General features: G+C 39.3%; 1 long non-coding RNA gene across 1 annotated transcript in view; it reads left to right on the top strand.

Moving 5' to 3' along the window:
* The first annotated feature begins 372 nt into the window (after positions 1 to 372).
* LOC128316487 (uncharacterized) overlaps positions 373 to 11,598 on the top strand; it is an 87,397-nt gene continuing 76,171 nt past the window's right edge. Inside the window, exons 1-2 of the long non-coding RNA XR_008300460.1 lie at positions 373 to 850; positions 2,375 to 2,459. This is a non-coding gene — a long non-coding RNA (uncharacterized LOC128316487). The remainder of the gene's footprint in view (positions 851 to 2,374; positions 2,460 to 11,598) is intronic.

The raw sequence follows: 11,598 nt of genomic DNA, 5'->3' as shown, positions 1-11,598 counted from the left end.
GCTGACAGCAGAGAGCCCGATGCAGGGCTCGAACTCAAGAACTGTGAGCTCATGACCTGAGTCAAAGTCAGGTGCTTGACCCACTGAGCCACCCAGGCGTCCCCTACCACCCTTTACAACTTAAAGGAGAATGTTCATTGACCACCTTCCAGGTACCAGAACTGTTCTAGGTCCTGGAACTTACAGTGATGAATAAGGAATAGTCCTTGCCTTAAGGTATTTCTAATCAGCCTCTTCTGACTTGTTGATTAGTATGACATGCCAGATGTAATTCCAAGTACTCTGTATTCACTAATTTTTTTTTTAATGTTTATTTATTTTTTAGAGAGAGAGAGAGAGAGAGAGAGAGAGAGAGAGAGGGAGACACAGAATCTGAAGCAGGCTCCAGGCTCTGAGCTGTTAGCACAGAGCCCAGTGTGGGGCTCGGACCCGCAAACGGTGAGATCATGACCTGAGCCTAAGTCAGATCCTTCACCGACTGAGCCACCCAGGAGAAAGGGCGGGCCTACGCCAGCCGACTCAATCTTGTTCTGTGTCCTCCACCTTGAGTGACTATGTCCCCGACATGACCCCTTTTCCGGGAAAATCGCAGAAACCTCAGATCGCGCCTCCTCCCCTTGGGTAACCTCCAGCTCACCCGTTCAAACTTCCTGATCAAAACACGCCCAGCGACCTGCGTAACAGGACTCTGACCCTTCCCCAGCAAATCGGCCGAGGCCACGACCCTTCCCCAGCCAATCGGCTGAGGCCACAGCCATTACCTCATCAACTGCCCCTAGGCCCTAATAAAACCTTTGTGCTTTTGAAACTCGCTCTCTCTCTCCAGTATCTCACCGCTGCGTCGGTGCAGGTAGGGGATTGAGCTGGAGCTAGCTCGAATAAAGGCTCTTTTGCTTTTACATCGGACTCGGCTCCCTGGCGGTATTTGGGGATCACGAATTCTGGGCATAACACAGGCGCCCCTCACCTGTTCTTTTTTTTTTTAATGTGACTAGTATAAATTTTAAAAATAACTTAGTAGCTTGAATTTGTGGCTTGCGTTTTGTTTTTACTGGACAGAGTTGCCTTACAGTATCTGAGATTCTTCCTATGGGGAAGTATTTTGCTCTTAAATTCAAAGAAAATCCTATTTGGTCTGGTAGTAGGAATAGGTTCTTTTGATATGCTTCATTTAATTTGTATTTATTAATAGGGATTCTATCCACCAACAGCCACTACTTGCTGGTTGTTTCGTGATTGTTGAAAACTAGTTAGAGGCAGCCTGAGTGAGATGAATTAAAGTTCTATTGTTGTAGGGGAACAAGGTCATCAACTTGGAATTAATCAACGGATTTCAAATCACCAGGAAGGGATATTTTACCCTCAGCTTTACAGTTTCAGCATGTAAATTGCTGTTTAGAGGAAGAGTCTGTAAAATCAATCCAGCCTTTTTCCCTTCAGAAATTAAAAGCTATTTATTTCTATTTTTGGCGAATCCTGGGAAACACTTGTACATCCAACTCCTTCACCCTGATGCCACCTGTATTGCATGTTGTTTTGGACCTTTGAGTAGGGAGGTGGGAAATTCGGTTGTCTTGGTGTCCCACAGGATTTGGAGGAGACCCCTCTGATCCCTGTTGGGGAGCCCATCTGTCTCCACCTGATACGTTTTATTTCAAATGAGTCAGAAACTCTAAAGCTCAACTTGGCCAAAGTAGCGCATATCATGTGGACTCCAACCAAAGCCATATAAATCATCCCCAGATCATACCAAACTTGGCCCCCAAACTGGGCACAGATTTTCCAATCTGGTCCTGGAGTTTGCCAGAAGGCAGGAGGACCGCAGGGATATGTGGGTTGCAACTGGCTCTTGTCCCAAACTTCTGTGGTTAGTGAAGCTTGTCTGATCTGGGATTGGATATAAACACAGCTTGTGTACTCGAAAGACACCAAACCACCTTGAAGGGTCATTTGGTCCACACCTCTGCAGAAATCATCCTCACAAATAACTGTATCCAACCACTCAACGTTACCCCTGCCCACTGTGCCCTCACAAATCAAGAAAGATCCAGAGATGGTTTGTAAATACATTAAGTATTCCAATTTATTGTTCTCTTAGTACTTTTTAATATCAGTACATTGCTGATAAACCTAAACTGGAGACCCAAGTGAATGAATTTTTATATCTTTCTGATTAGATATGCAGAGGCTGCCTTATTTGGTAAAGTGACTCCAGAATATAGCAGCAGTGTATTTTGTTTATCTGATTTCTAGGGCAGGTTCTTTCTTAAAGTTTTTACTGTTGTTATTGTTTGTTTGTTTAATGGACAGGAACAATAATGATTAACTTTAATAATTCTTTGTTTTCCTTGGGCCAATACAATTTACTTTCTAGATTTCACTGAGGTGGCCCTGTGCTATATCGTATTTGTCTGATTTGTGAAGTAACCTGTTTTTGGGGAAAGAAGATGTGGGAAGTTGTAAATATTTTTTGTCTTAAAGTTTACCCAGGAGTCCCCAGATAATTGCATCTCTCCATAGACAAGAGAGGTACTTTATCCTCAGTTTGTTTTCTTTTCTGTAACACAACAAATTGACATCCCCTTTGATAGTTAAATAAGGGCATTCCTGGAAACAAAGGAATAGGTCTGGCTGGAGCTTCCAAGGAACTTCTCACTTAAAAGGAAGTCACTGCTTTCCGTGTGAAGGATTCCTCAGTCTACCTGAACAATTGGCCAGCTGGGTAAGAGTGTAGGATTTATTGGCTGTGTGTTTGGGCAATGTACTTAACCTTTCTGTGCTTCAGTTTCTTCATCAGTAAAACAATGATAAGACCTTTTAGAGTTTTATGTGGTACAAAAAATACTGTAAAATTAATGCAGAGTCTGGATTATCAAGTGTAGGAAAGAGATTATCAAATGCAGGTGGCAGACATGGCAGTGGAGGATGATCCTTTTCAGTCCGAAAGCGTTTCCACAAAGTTGTTTTTGTTTTTAAATACCGGAAGACGTTTCTAGTAGTGTTTGTGCGATGAACATCCTACAAATAGAATACGTGTAAAATTTCTAAGGAATTAGTTTTGTATAAGCATAGTGTAAATTGGAGTCAGGGCTATAATTTTGATTGCCTCCTGAGTTAGTATTTTAGGAATAGAAATGAGCATAGCTAGGCTACCTTTAGTTCAGACACATGCCTATAAAGTCAGTTGTTACCTTTCTGAATCACACAGTAGGATCACAGCAACCTGGCCATACTTCTAGTTTTTTACCTTACTTTAGGCTCATTTTCAACACCCAGCCTGACCGGACATCACATGTGCCCATTTGAACATGTCCAGAGACATTGTTTCTGATATCACAATGATGCTGTTTTCATTCTTGTACCACAGTGATAACTGGCACATTCTTCTGTCTAGGAACTGTGATGTTTGCCACTTCCTGTAACATCTGGTCTTGGTCTTAGATCTGTCCTTTGGAGAATAAAGCTGTTCTTGAGCTCACATGCCAGAGTTTCAAATATTTGTGGATGGTTGTTATACTTTTCTAAACTATTCCATTGTCCAGGCGAAATACAGTTTGTTCCTTTAATCATAACTCAAGTGGCAGGAAATGGCTGGTAAGAAAGGAACCTCATGTTTTAGTTCTTTATTGTGTAACACACTGAATGAATAAAACCACTTTCTATTACATTAATACTTATATACGATATAATAATATATAAAATGATGATTATATCATTATCATATCTCAATCAGCTGGTTCTTGCTTGAGTCTCTCAAGTGGTTGCAATCAAATTGTAAGTGGGGTTGGCTTGACTTGGGCTGGCTGTCCAAAATGGTTTCATCACCCACATGTCTGAATCTGGTCTCAGATGATTTGAATGTCTGGGGCCTGAAATGGCTTGAGATTGGCTGGGCTTCTTTTTCTCCAGAAAGCCATTCCCTTGTCTAGCTTGGGCTTCCTCACAGCATGGTGGCCTCAGGGCAAGATGGACACGTTACATGGTAGTTCAGTTCACAAAGACGGAAGAAGTAGAGGCTGCCAGGTGCCTTAAAGTCTGAGCCTAACAACTGTTAGAGTCAGTTATGTTCTATCGATCAAAGAAGTCTTAGAGCCCACTCAGATGCAAGGAAAAGGAACATAGATTTTGCCTCTCAATGGGAAATCAAAAAATTTATGGCTGTCTGCCCCTCCACTCCCAGCTCTCTTGGTGCTAATGGCTAATGTCACCTCTTAAAACAGCTACAGTGTTCAAAACAGGACAAAATAATCTAGCATGCTATCAGAGAGGCCAGAAGATTTTCTTTTTTTCTTTTATCTTTTTTTTTTTTCAATTTATAATCTCCTAATAGCTTTCTACTAGCTATCGCCCACTGTGGGCTCCTAATAAATTCATCATTCACTAGATCCTTTAAATCCTTATTTCACAAACTGTTATCATGTTTCCTATTTGCATAACTTCCTTTTTTCACAAAAGGCAGAATATGATTTTTGCTAATTAAACTTGTTGATTTGCGCTTGTTATTGTTCTGGTAGTAGCTACCTTTAAGATGTTTGAAGAGTGTATTCACAGTTTGGACAGAGTTTGTGGCCTTGCTTACTCTTGCCAATCCTCGGCAGCCAGAGTGAACTTGCCACAACACAAATCTAGTGGTTCCTTCCCCCTGCATAAAACTCTTCACAGCCCCAAGATGTTGTCCTCAGGAAAAAGTCTGAATTTTATGTATGAAAACCTTGTAAGGTTTTTCATACCTGTCTCCCGACTATACTCTGATTCTCATTTCTTCTTTTCCTTCCACTTCCCCTTCCCCTCCTTCCCCTCTTCCTCCTCCTCCTCCTCCTCTTCCTCCTCTTCTTCCTCCTCTCCTTTCTCTTTCTACTTAGGAATATCCATGTGTAGATCTTTGTATGGATATGTTTTTATTTTTCTTGAGTGAACACGTAGGAATAGAATGGCTGTGTCATATTATAGGTGAATGTGTAATTAAAGAAAAACTGCCAAGCTGTTTTCTAAACTGGATGTCCTGTTTTCTGTTCCCATCTGCAATCCATGTGGAGTTGCATTTGCTCCACATCCTTGGCTCTACTTGGTATGATCATCTTTGAAATTTTAACCATTCTACTCTGTGTATAGTGATAACTCATTATGGTTTTAATTTGCATTTTCCTGATGACTAATGATGTGTTCCATCTTTCCTCTGCTTCTCAGCTATTTGTACTTCTTCATGAAGTGTATGCACAAAGTTTTGGCCTATTTTAAAAATTGGATTATTTTCTTATGCTTGAGTTGTGGTGTTCTTTATGTATATTCTGGCTACAAGTCCTTTATTTGGTATATGTTTGGGAAATATTCTCTACCAGCCTGTGACTTGCTTTTTTGTTTTTAAAAATGTCTTCAAAAAGCAGAATTGTTTAATTCTGATATCCAATTTATTATGTTTTTTTCTTCTAACGACTGGTGTCTTATATGTTCTATCTATCTAAACATTTCTGTCCACCTTGAGGTTGTAAAGATTTTCTCCTGGTTTCTTCTAGAAGCTTCATAATTTTAAGATTTATATGTAGGTCTGTGATCTATTTCTGAATTACTATTTTTGTATGATGTGAAGTAGGGAACTGATGTTATTGGATTTAGTTTGCAAACCCTTTATTTTTATTTATTTTATTTTATTAATTTTTTTTTTTTAATTTTTGAGGCAGGGGCAGGGGCAGAAAGAGAGGGGGACAAAGGATCTGAAGTGGACTCTATCCTGACAGCAGAGAGCCTGATGTGAGGCTTGAACTCACAAACTGTGAGGTCATGTCCTGAGCCAAAGTTGGAAGCTTAACTGACTGAGCTACCCAGGCACCCTTATTTTTTTTAATTAAAAAAAATTTTTTTTATTCTAGAGAGAGAGAGAGAGTGGATGAGTGGGGGAGAGGGGCAGAGGGAGAGAGAGAGAGAGAGAGAGAGAGAGAGAGAGAGAATCTTAAGCACTGGGATCATGACCTGAGCCAAAATCAGGAGTTGGATGCTCAACCAACTGAGCCATCCAGGCACCTCTTGATGCCTTTTTTAGTCCTATTTAGTCATAAGTTATAGATTTGCATAAGGAAATTATGTTTATCTTCTATTTTTTTAATTTTTTAATGTTATTTTTGAGAGAGAGAGAGAGAGAACAAGGGAGGGGCAGAGAGAGAGGGAGATACAGAATCTGAAGCAGGCTCCATACTCTAAGCTGTCAGCACAGAGCCCAACATGGGCCTTGAACTCACAAACTGTGATATCATGACCTGAACTGAAGTCACACGCTTAACTGACTGAGCCACCCAAGCAAGGTGCCCCTATTGTTTTTATGTTTTAAAAATTACTAACCTAAAGGTATTATGTTTTTGTTTGTTTGTTTTTACTGCCTGTCTTATTGTTATCAGTTGAGAGCTCACTGAGAGCTGTGACCAAATGGTAATTCCTCTTCCTCCTTATAAAGTGTATTGAATGATACCGTAACATCCTAAAGCAAATGAAGAGCATTCCCTTCTGGTGGCATTCCTTGATGACAGCTACTCAAATAAGTTCATGTGTAATCCAGACAAATGTTGCTTTCTGACGGTCCTGCTTAACTCCAAGATATAATTCAGAACATGTAGCCTAAACATTGATTCTCAGAAGGATTACCAGGTTCTTTGCAAAAAACTGTGAATTCCTAAACACTGTCACACATCTAGTGCTTTTGAATCTCTAGACATGGGACCCAGGAGCTGAATTTTCAATTTTTTTTCATTTTAACCTACTTATTGAAGTGCAATTTATATACTACTCAATTAATGCAGTGAAAGTGTACATTTCAATGATTTTTCAGTTATTCATGCAGTTGTCCTATTATCACCACAATCCAAAGGATGCTGCATTTTTAACAAGGGACTTCCCATGAAATGGTTGGGGCTCTCAAGTTGAGAAACCCTGTTTGACAGGATCAAACGGATAAGCTTCACCCAATTTGCTTTGAGCTTTAGTGTTGTTACATAGGTCTTTGGGCAGAAGGGAGTTCACCATTGTTTCACAGAAATCTGGCAATGAGAGATTTAACAGTTTTGCTTTCAGTATCCTCAGGTGATTGTATGAGCCCATTAATGCACTAAAATTTACTTTGGCTAAAGTACAGATCTGAATTCTATTCACTGGGTCATGAGCTAGAAGACTGAGTCCCTCAGCTAATGTGTGATTCTAGTCAACTCTCCAGCATCCATATCTCAAAACAGTTTGTATGTGTTGTACTCGTAGGCACGATAGCTAGTTGTCTTGGAACTGGTAAATTGGGCTCCAAATCAAAGCTCTGATTGTCAATACTGGAAATGCAAGGCCTTAGATGTCTTTCATTCCCAGACAGAAAATAAAAATTTTGGATGCATTTAAAAAGTATGCATGTTGGGGAGGGATGGAATGGGTAATGAAATGTTAAGTTACCTGCATTAGCAATATAGGGATTCAGGAAGTTTGTGGCATTAGAAATGACAAGGTACCTTACGAAGGGTCTTCTCCAGCATTTCTCAAAATGTAAATCAGCATGTTCCTTGATATAATGTAAAGAATGAGATTTGTGGTTTAAATAACTCACAATCCCCTGAAAGGTTAATCCAACTAATTTCTGCAAGCTGTTTCACGTCTACTGTATATTGTAAATCTCTACTGGGGTCATGTGTTTTATAGTGGAATTTAAAATTTTCCATAGAGCGTCTTTGCAGCAGTGTTGGCCAGTATTATTTTTCCAGTCTCAGTGTCTAATTTATCTTATTTTGATTGCACAATATTGAGAAAATTATAACTCACAAAGATAAGTAGTTGCAAACGGTAGCAGTTTTTGAAATAGATTGCTTTGCTGTGTCAAGATGCTTGTCAATTAAACTAGGCAAAAAGTGTAAAAGAGGAGCAATAGGACATTTTTACCTCGATTGTCTATGTTTTATCTTCTGTGCATAAATTGTTTATGTCTTTTGTTTAAATACATCTATTTTGGGGGGCGCCTGGGTGGCTCAGTCAGTTAAGTGTCCAACTTGATTTCAGCTTAGGTCACAATCTCACGGTTCATGGGTTCAAGCCCCTCATTGGGCTCTGTGCTGACAGTGCGGGGTTCTCTCTCTCCTGCTCTCCCTGTCCCTCCCCTGTTAGCTCTCTCTCTCTCTCAAATATAAATAAAAACATTAAACATTTTTAAAAAGTCTCTTTTTTGACCAGTCCCTGATTTGAAGCTGTTTTGTACTACTGACTGAGATAGGATCTATATGCTTTTTACTAGTGTTACTTAAGTTGTAGTATGTAGACCAGTACTGTTTGTTACTGGTCTAGGTCAAGAAAAGAATAGAAATTGGGAATTAGCATTTAGAAATTTTTACAGCAATTTGTCACTGCCCTGACATCCAATCAAGTGGTCAGTGGATTCTTTTTGTTAATCAGGGTCTCATCTATCCAGGTGTTGTCACACTCACATGATGAATCACGTATAGTTCAAGCTACTTATCATCATCAACCTCTAATGGAATGGCAGTTAATAAACAAAGAAATAAAACCAGACTTGTCCTTTACCACAGACAGGTTGAGAAGAACTGGAGTAGAGGACAATTAAGCTGTTGGTCATGTGTAATTAGATACGATTTATATATACTTTTGAAAGGAAGGAATCAGGTTGTTGCTATATCCATGGCATTATAGATGTTATGCCACTAGAAATGCTTCCATTTTGAAACCTTCTGAGGTTTCTAGAATTTTCTACCAGATAAAATCCAATTTTCTCTCTCAGAGCCAGACCCAGAGGTAGTTTCTTTTCCATTGGGAATTTTCCTATCACAGGACTTCGGAAGCACCAAAGGGGTTGGTCTACCCCCATTCAATTAGTTATTCACCCTCTTACCATTTTTAAAATATGGTCCATTGGAGTTTTCTCAATTTATAAATTCTCTGAAAGTAGAGCTCAAGCCCAACCTTCTTTCAGATTGCTTCCTTTAGTCTCTGCCTGTATAGAAATTCTGGAGCAGCTATGACCTATAGATATTGGACTTTAGTGCTCTTCTTTTTCTTTTCCTTTTTGGCTAACACTTTTACAACTACCACTGCGACTGGATCCTTGTAAGAGCTCAACACACGTTAACAATTACTAAAATTATTCTTTGATTTCCATATGTGAAAAAAGACAACCAAAGCATTTTTACAAGGAGAAGTGTGGAATTGTCTCCTTATCTGATAATTTTAGAAGACAATCACAATGATAATCACGTAGGGAGTATTTGATGGCTTAGTTATAATTGTTAAAAATATTATGCCTGAATGCCTTCACATATTTCTCCTTCAGTAATGTATTCTTGAATTTTTTAAAAATGAGAGCTTCTTGCCTTCTTGATTTTCCTTTTCCTTTCTCAATATTGACCTCTTTCTAACATTTATATGGATGGGATGAAACCTTATGGCTTGTTTTCTAATTTAATTTTTCTCACTTAATGATATAACTTGAGCTTTCCATGTTGGTATAGTCAATATAAGTTCACCTCATTTTTTTAGATGGTACTTGAGTTTTCTGTTGAATAGATGTACACTTGTGGGTTCTCTTACCCTCTCACTAATAGATACTTAGGCTTACTGGCTAACCCAATTGTCTTTCTGACTATATAGACTAGTCATGTTCTAGAATATTAATGCAGATAAAATATTTTCTCATCATGTAAATTACCATGTGCTGAAGGGACTAAAGGAAATCAGCTTGTCCCTAAAGGGAAAAAGGCAGCAATTTCAAAGACATTTGAACAACAACTCTAAAATAAAATTAATTAACTTCCCTTTAAACAAATTCTTTTAAGTTTTCATGGCAATTTGTGCTTCTGAAAAAATTCTTGGCATGTCTTCTATAGGGAAGACATTTATTCTCTGTAAGCCCTAAAGATAGGAGGAAAGGAGGATAACTCCAAGTAGAAAGGGAAGACTGTTAACACTGGACAGAGCCGAAAAATATTTTAGTTGGATGATTGTTTGCTTAAAAGGCCCTTTGAAGCAATCTTGAATTGCAGTGTTAATTCCATAGTAAAATTTCCCCATATTACAATACAGGCTGGCTATGAAACAGTGTCTAGTTTGTTTTCAGGCACACTGTAGGTGCTCAATTGTTTGTGGAATTAATGTGGTTGTGAGAGAAATGACCCAGAAACAGTGATATGACTGAGGTCTCCTTGTGAGCCCACAACTGCATGGACCACGAGCCCTGAAGAATGGTTGGCTGCCCACTGACTCTCAGATGGCCTGAAAATTGATCCTAATATTCAAATAATGCCTATGATCTGGAGTGTAGGGAATAGGATAAATGTTTCAATCAGGGTCTTCAACTCCTCAGGAGCCAGTAAAAGATAGGAGAGGTTCCTGCTGCAGAAGAGCCCTTGCAGGGACCATGCATTGACCCAGCAACATAAGTTTCTTACAAAGTTGAAGGATGATTATTAAAATTAATGGGTGCTCTCCTTTTGGGATGAGCACTAGGTGTTGTATGGAAACCAATTTGACAATAAATTTCATATATTGAAAAAAAAATTAATGGGTGCTCTTATAAGTAATGTAAATCTACTATAGAGATCATTTAAAAAGTAATTGCTAAGGGTGCCTGGGGTGGCTCAGTCAGTTAAGCATCCAGCTTTAGCTCAGGTTATGATCTCACAGTTTGTGAATTCCAGCCCCGCGTTGGGCTCTCTGTTGTCAGTGCAGAGCCTGCTTCAGATCCTCTGCCCCCTGTCTCTCTGCCCCTCTCTCCCTCACTTGCTTGTGCCTGCTCTCTCTCTCAAAAGTAAGTAAACATTAAAAAAAGTTATTGCCATACATTTTATTTTTGTTTTTAATTTATTTTTAAAATTTATTCTTGGCATATAATTGACATACAATGTTATATTAGTTTCAGGTACCGTATGTTTTTTAAAAGAAATTACATTTTTATTTTAAGTTTTTATTTTTATTTTTTTATTTTATTTTTTAATGTTCATTTATTTTTGAAAGAGAGACACACACAGAGTGTGAGCAGGGGAGGAGCAGAGAGAGAGGGGGACACAATCCAAATCCGGCTCCAGGCTCTGAGCTGTCAGCACAGAGCCCGACGCGGGGCACAAACCCACCAGCTGTGAAATCGTGACCTGGGCCGAAGTGGGACACCCAACCAACTGAGCCACCCAGCACCCCAAGTTTTTATTTTTAGTTTAGAGGGAGAGAGAGAGAGTGTGAGCAGGAAAGAGGGGCAGAGGAAGAGAGAGAGAGAATCTTAAGCAGGCTTCAGATTTAGTGTGGAGCCTGACGTGGGATTCGAGTCCATGACCCTGGGATCATCACCTGAGCCAAAATCAAGAGTTGGATGCTCAACTGACTGAGCCACCCAGGCGCCCCTATTCCAGGTGCCATATGTTTTCAATTGGTGTCTGTTAACCATAGAGTAGATCTGCAGTGTTTGACATACACAGAGAAGGAAAACACAGACTGAGAGACTCCAAAGAATATTTGACCCTTCTGCCTTCTAATTGATGTGGAAAGATATTGTTTGCATCATGTGATAGATAATGATCTCTTTAAATTACCACCTTGGCAACAATGTAGCATGATGTAATAGGTCAAGTAGAATATCTG

This window comes from Acinonyx jubatus, chromosome A1, assembly GCF_027475565.1.
Source record: "Acinonyx jubatus isolate Ajub_Pintada_27869175 chromosome A1, VMU_Ajub_asm_v1.0, whole genome shotgun sequence".
NCBI classification, from domain to species: Eukaryota; Metazoa; Chordata; class Mammalia; order Carnivora; family Felidae; genus Acinonyx; species Acinonyx jubatus.
The sequence above is the reverse complement of the archived record's forward strand: the minus strand, read 5'-3'. Positions and strand labels throughout refer to the sequence as shown.